The following is an 8,072-nucleotide window of genomic DNA, read 5'->3' as shown; positions in this document are numbered from 1 at the left end:
ACATGTTCTCACTCATATAATGGACCTTGAACATCCAATGTAATACTATAAGAAAATGACTGATGGCACTGGGAAACTATGGTGGGGGGGAGGGAGATGGGGTTAACAGTCACAAATATCTGTCTGGGGAAGGGAAACACCTCTTTCAACAGGGTGCCTGAATGAAATGTAATTTATATCTAACCCTTAACTGTACTCCACAAAACCATAATAAAAAATATTGATTATGAAAAAATAAATAAATAAATTATATGAGCAATATTCCCACCAAAAAAAAAGTATTAAATTATAACTTTGATAGTCAGCCAGTCTTGTGTATAACCACTGCCAGAGAAAACATGTGTACTACTTATGTACTCTAAGGAAAAGCCTACTAGTCTGTCAAATTTTTGCCAGGTGCTTTAGTCAGGATTCCTACTGTGCCCATGTTCTCAAAGACTTTAGTCAGGATACTTACTATAGGATAAGACCTATATTGACAGGAACCTTGATGAGGGAAATTAAAGTGTATTAAGTGCTCCTTATTGTGTGGCAATCATGGCCACGGAACCAAATGTTTTAAATGTTACTTAATAGTATAATTTTCTCAACATCTCTATAGATTATACAATCTTATCTCATAATTAGGTATACTAAATAAATAAATTGAATAATGCCAAAATAAATAAATAAATAAAACAAGACCACTAATTATTGCCATACAAAAATCAACTATAAATGGATCAAAGACCTTAATGTAAAACCACACACACACACACACACACACACACACACACAGAGAGAGAGAGAGAGAGAGAGAGAGAGAGAGAAAATAAACATAAAAAGAGATGCTTCACTTCATATGTCATAAAGGAAATGTGAATTAAAACAACAATGAGACACCACTATATGCTGATTAGAATGGCCAAAATTCAAAACAATAACAGCATCAAATGGTGTTGATGATGTGGAGCAATAGAATTTTTCATTCATTGTTAATGGGAATGATAAATGGTACAGTCACTTTGGAAGACAGTGTGATGGTTTCTTATAAAAATGAAGCGTAGTCTTATTATGTGAACAAACATTCATGCTACTTGGTATTTATCCAAAGGAGTTGAAAACTTTTATCCTTACAAAAATCTGCACACAAATGGTTATAGTAGCTTTATTCATAACTGCCAAAACTTGGAAGTAATCAAGAGTCCTGAGTAACAAGACCATTGCGATGAAGTATTATCTCTTCAGCCAGTACAGCTGAAATCTAAACATTGAATGGAAAATACATTTTCAGAGTTGGAAAATCCATCTTCTCTTGAGGTGAAGAGAAGGAAGGTCATTTAAATGTTTAATAGTTTACAAGTTCTCCACCATATTGAGAACATCAAGCTTATCAAGGTACCTTAAAAATCTTTTTGGCGCCAGCCATGGTGGCTCACGCCTATAATCTCAGCACTTTGGGAGGACAAGGTGAGAGGATTGCCTAAGCCCACGGGTTCAAGACCAGCCTGGGCAACTTGGTGAGACTTCATCTCTACAATAAATCAAAAAATTAACTAGGCATGGTAGCACATACCTGTAGTTCCAGCTACTTGGAAAACTGAGGCTGAAGAATGACCTGAGCCCAGCAAGTCGAGGCTGCGTTGGCTGTGTGCATACCGCTGCACTCCAGTCTGGGCAACAGAGTGAGACTCAAACTCAAAAAAAAAAAAATCCTTTTGGTGATTGAAGTGATTTACTTTACCTAAAGAGGCTCACAACACCCTGCTTTTTTCTTTTTTTCTTTTTATCTTTTTTTTTTCTTTTTTTATTTTAAAGGTGTGGAGTACAGTTTAGGATTAGGTATACAAGTGGACATTATGCAGGTAAAGTTTGGGTCTTGTTTAGTCCCCACTTTGCCTTGTTTGAGATTAGATACCCTTATTGATGTGTGTTCCCACCCTACCCCAACAGTATTCCGCTACTGCCAATCATTTTCTTATGGTATTATGGTAAATGTTCAGGGTCCATTTATGAGTGAGAACATGCGGTACTCTGTTCTTTATTTCTGTGATAGATCACTGAGTATGACAGACTCTAAATCCATCAAAGTTGCTGCAAAGTCCACGTTGTCCTTCTTTATGACTGCATAATATTCCATTGTGTATGTGTACCACATTTTCTTATCCTGTCCAGTTTCAGTGGGCAGCACAGCTGGTTCCATGTTTTTGCTATTGTAAATGGTACTGCAATAAACATATATTTGCAGGTATCTTTTTTGTATAATGTTTTGAGTTCCTCTGAGTATATTCCCAATAGGGGGATTGCTGGGTCCTTGTCATTTTCTAGTTCTTTTAGAAATCACCACACTGTTTTCAAAGAGGTTGCACTAGTTTGCATTTCCACCAGCAAGGTAGAAGCGTTCCTTTTTCTCTGCATCCTCACCAGCATCCTTTGTTGTTTGTTTTATTAGTGATGTCCATTTTTACTGGGGTTACATGGTATCTTAATGTAGTTTCGATTTGCATTTCTTTGCTGATTAGTGAGGCTGAGCACTTTTTTTTCTTTTTTTTTTTTTTTTTTGAGAAAGCAGGATTTATTGAGAGGACTGAAAAAGCTCCCACAGTGGAAGGGGATTTGAGGGGGTTGCCAGAGGATGAGCACTTTTTCATGTTTGAGAAGTGATCTATCACAGAAACAAAGAACAGAGTACCTAATCTTCTTTTGAGAAGTGTCTGTTCATGTCTTTTGCCCACTCATGAGATAAGAAGTAAAGGTTTAGAGATCTGAACCTTAACTGATTTTAACTGATTTTGCACCTCAGAGCTGTTATAATTAACCTGTTAACTCTAAGATTTATTTGTATATGCATCTTAAAACATTTTTTGCTATTGGGATATATGGATTTAAATGTATTAGAGAATGCTAATCACAAAACCAAATTAAAAATAGTCTATAAATGGCTCCCAGGCTTAAAGTAGGGTGTCAGTGCCATTCTGAGAGTGACCAATAGGTCAGGAGGAATAAATTACCTGATCTAGAAAGGCATTTATCTGAATGTAACTGTAAAGCTTTTAGACAGTCTCTACCTCCAGTCTTCCTTATCTAGGATGGAATTTAACATTCTAGCCATGTCACAAACACTTTAAGTTTCTTTCTGAATAAGAGCTCTCCAACTGTTTTCTGGGGCAGCCTGCCAGAGTCAATCTCAGCTAACATCCTCAGGATACACTAGGATCTCTTAATAATGCAGCTACCATAGGAAGAAAATGTTTGTTCACTGCCATGAAGTCTAGGCCAGAAACTGTTCTCTTGTCCATCTCTGTCGGACAAGTGGCCAAAACTTTCTTAAACCAATTTCAGAAATATAGAGTTATTTCTTAGATTTTTTTTTATAACTGAGCAGCTTGATGTATTCCTTCCAACTCAGATTACTACTGTTTTCTATTAAAGCAAAGGGAAGACTGGGCACAGTGGTTCAAGCCTGTAATCCCAGCACTTTGGGAGCCCAAGGTGAGAGGATTGCCTGAGCTCAGGGGTTCAAGACCAGCCTGGGCAACTTGGTGAGCCCTCGTCTCTACAATGGATCAAAAACTAAGCCGGGCATGGTAGCACGTGCCTGTAGTTCCAGCTACTTGGAAGTCTGAGGTAGAAGGACCGCCTGATCCCAGCAGACTATGGCTGCAGTGGCTGTGAGCATGCCACTGCACTCCAGCCTGGGCAACAGGCTAACTCTGACTCAAAAAAACCTGGGGGGGGGGGCGGGGAATATATCTTTTCATTTTGTCTGAGCTCCCAACAACGCCAACTCAGAAAATGTCCTACCATGTGTAGATTGGAAGACAGGACATGCCATGTTCCAGTTCTTTATTTTTTCTAACTGCCACAGAGCTGAATTTGGTGTAAAGTCTTTTTTCATATAACTGGCAGGTGGGGATAAACTGCACAGAATAGTCCTATTTGTTTTCATAAAGGAAGAGAAAAAATTATATGAAGGAATAAGGGAGAATAAAGTTGTACAATAAATGCTATATCCAATGTATCTAATTATGAGCAGTCAAATACTTCCTCCCCATCAGTTTGAGATTAATCCACGTTCTTATGGTATAAAGAGATTTATTTTCCACTAAATTCTATAAAGTTATTTGTTACTTAGATAAAAAGATAAGCTACTTAGATGAGAAAAAACTAAATTATTTTTTCAAAGAGCAATTGGCAGATTAATTACCTTGGAGTTTTTCATCTCTCTTTTTACTGTAGCACTATTTTGGAAAACTACCTATTAATTTAAGGGAAACCTGGAGCCAACGCCTTCCCAGTCTCAATATCTAACTTCAGGATTACTGGATACCATGTCAAAACAATACTACTATGTTCTTATCTCGGGCTACTTCCAGGCCACACTCCCATGCAAAGTTTATATCATCAACATCTAAGGATATATGGTTCAACCACCTATTTCTGTCATGTCTCAGTTGCTGAGAGCATTCAGTTAATGAAATCAATATTGAAGTCAAGTATAGCGTATGTTGGGATCAGACATCCTCATTCTGTTCTATAGCTATAACTTGCTAAATCAAAAATGCTTTCCCAGGAAAAATGATGACCAGGCGAGAAAGTATGAGTGAATGCATGAAAACCATCCACACTCAATGGGAAAACAACTCCAGGGCATGCACACAGGCATGAGTCAGCATATGCAGCTCTGGACAAGGAAGAAAATGTGCTGTAACAACCATGGGATGACTTAGCCACTGAGAATGTATTCCATAGAACAGCCACCACCACCATAACAACAAAAATAATCTCCTTTGAGGTTAATTACACAGTGTAAATTTTTAGTTACTTTTTCTGAATGACCATGTAAAAGATTGCTGCAGTAAAATATGTAGTAAATCATAGCTCAAAGTAATGTCAACTAAATCCCAAGTTCAACTCTCTTCTACAGTTCTAAAAAGAATCTTGTAATTCCATACCTCAATAGTTTTGACAACACCAAAAAAAATCATTTGCTTTGCTATTATATCCACTATTGTAACTTATTCTCTAGTTATACATATGTTTACTAAATGTATGAAATGTGAAAAAGACATATCAGCACCATATTTTGCTTGTAAACTAAAGCATTGATTTATTTTTCACAGTCATAAATAATCCCCTTATCTTGACTTACTCATAACCCAAAAGATAAGCTCCTTTAGGCAACTTTACAATAACTCTTTAATTTTATTCCTGACTTGTGTTTAGAAGAGAAAATAAATTTAAATGTTTCAAAAAAAAAAAAAAGATTATTTTCCTTTTGGACGACTCATTCAACCAGAAGCAAAGTGTTGCACCATGGCTTGTCAGGCACCCAGTCCAAATCAAAGCCAACTGAACTTGACATTGTTATTAAGCTCTGGCTTCTTTTTCTTTCCTGGTGACTTGGAGTCTGGACAACTGTCATCTCTTCCTCATTGAAACACTACTTGATCAACTCTTCCATAGGAAAATGACTATTTTATTTACACTGCCCAAATATTCACTATATTTTATCATCTGCAAGAATTCTTCTCTGTTCATCTTATTTTCTTGATTGTTATTCATGCAACACAGAACAAATATTTATTGAGCCCCAAGGTGTCAGTCACTCTGCTATGCGATTAACAAACAATAATGAAATCTTTTCTTCCCCATAGATAGCTAGAAAGACAAAGAGGTGATTACAATACAGCGCAACCTATTTCATTCTACAACTCAGGTAATGCTGACCAGCATGCTTCATTTCTGTCTTCCTTATGGTTCAGTAACATCCAATAGCAATTTCTGTGATGATGGAAATGTTCTAGGCTTCGCTGTCCAATACAGTAACCACTAGCTACATGTGGCTATTAAGCACTTAAAATGGAATTTGTATGACAGAGAAATTAATTTTTAATCTTATTTCATCTTAATTTACTTAAATTTTAGTTTAAATAGCCTCCTATGGCAAGTGATGACTATGATGGACAATGCACATATTGGGAGACATCCTTGGTGCTATGAGCCACATTATTTGACTCAGCTATCAATTAACCTTTGAATTGTAGAAATCTCAGGAAACTAATCACAGGCACGGTTTAATACTAGGGGAGAAAACGCATCTGATGGTTCAGTTGAATCAAAGGCAGCCTCCTATCTGAATCAAATCTATAGATGTCTTCTGGTAGCAATCCCTCAGCAGACTGTATAATATCAAAAGCATAATTCTTTTCACTCAATTCAGTTATGTCAAGAGAAAAGAACCTAAACCATTCCAAAGTAAATTAATAGTCTCTCTTTATGGTTATAGATAATTCCTGCCAATTTACCTCCAATCCAATAGTAAATTGACAAAAGTCAGAATGCACTCAAAGTAATTGAGCAGAGATATGCTTTATTTAGAGAACCGTTAAATGTTAAATATGTTCTGAAAATAGAAACACAAGTTTTTGGCCCAGAATTTCAACATTTAAACTACTCATAACCAAAGCAATGATAACATGTTACCATGGGGGAAAGATCATAGGGACTTCAATAAAGGCAGTGAGTCAGCATAGGAAAGACAAACTAAAGATGCGTTATTTTCAGGGTGAGGTGATGAAGAAGCAGTGATATGAGAGAGATATGGGCATTGAAGGCAGATCTTGATTTGACTCCTAGCTCTGACATAGATAGCTGAGAGACCTTGGGAAATTTGCTTTAGTTTTCTTATCTGCAAAATGATAATAAAATTTATCTTGCAGAGTGTTGAGAGGGCCATAAATAATGTGTTCCAAATATCTGGCCCATCTCAATAAATGGCAGTTAATATTATTATGCCAGAGTTCCAGCCACAGCAGCCAGTACCAGTTGAATCACAGCAAGTCATTCTCTAAATTTAGGACACAAGAACCTCTTTTTTTTTAATAAGTGAACATCTATGAATAAAATGAAGTTCTGTCCCAAGTTAATAGGAAAGTCACAAATGGAAGAGTTAAGTGGAATACAGAACACATAGTTTCCTTGTCCACAAGTTTTACTGCAGTAGTCAAAATTCTTTTGCTCTATACCAGGACATAGAGAATGGTATAATGAACACTGGAGACTCAGAATGGGGAGGGGGAAAGGGTAGAAGGACAAAAGTCACCTAGTGGGTACAATGTGCACAGGTGGGGGTGGCAAGTATACTCAAAGCCCAGGCCAAAAACAATTTGTACCCCTCCAAAGCTATTGAAAGAAAAATAAATAAATAAATAAATAAATATCACTTTTTTCCTCCCACTTTTCACTTTTCTGAAGGGATGTAGAAGAAGAAAACATTGTTCAATTATTCCTGTTTTTGATGAGCTCAGAATTAAACCATAAAGAGAACATTCCTTTACAGAATTTTTTCTTTGTTTCTATGATGCAGCATTTATAAAAATAAAAGGAGAGATCACTAAGTGTGAAAGTCTCCAACTCCATCCAATTACTGTGAAGTCCATGATTTTGTCCTTTTTTATGGCTATATAATACTCCATCATATATGGACATTTTCTTTCTCTAGTCCACTTTCAATGGGCAATAGGATTGGTTCTGTGTTTTTGCTCTTATGAATATTATAGCAATAAACAAGTGTGTGCAAGTTTTTTGTTTTGTTTTGTTTTGTTTGTAGAGCAACTTATGTTCCTTCAGATATATTCTGAGAATGGGGATTGCTGAATCGTATGAAAGGTCAATTTCTAGTTCTTTTAGAAATTGTCACACTATTTTCCATAGAGGTTGAACTAGTTTGCACTCCCATCTATAGTATAGAAGCAATCCCTTTTCTCCGCACCCATGCCAGCATACCACATGTTCTCAGTCATAAGTAGCACCTGAACATTAATCACAATGGCACAAGGGAGGGATCAGCAGCCACAGGACACTGCCAGGGGTGGGAGTTGCACATAACAACACAAAGGGCACTTGGTCCTAAACCAAGGAAAGTGAGAACAAGTTGGAGGTCAAACTTCACCTGCATATATACTTCTTATGCACCTAATCCTGACTTTACCCCACAACTCTATAATAAAATGAAGTTATAAAAATAAAATAAAAGGAAATTTTATAAATTAAAAAGAGTTTCCTTTCCTCTACATTAATATTCTCAAATC

Source organism: Carlito syrichta, unplaced genomic scaffold (genome assembly GCF_000164805.1).
Source record: "Carlito syrichta isolate Samal-C Ts95f unplaced genomic scaffold, Tarsius_syrichta-2.0.1 Scaffold309192, whole genome shotgun sequence".
In the NCBI taxonomy this organism is placed as follows: domain Eukaryota; kingdom Metazoa; phylum Chordata; class Mammalia; order Primates; family Tarsiidae; genus Carlito; species Carlito syrichta.
Note: the sequence above shows the minus strand (reverse complement) of the source record.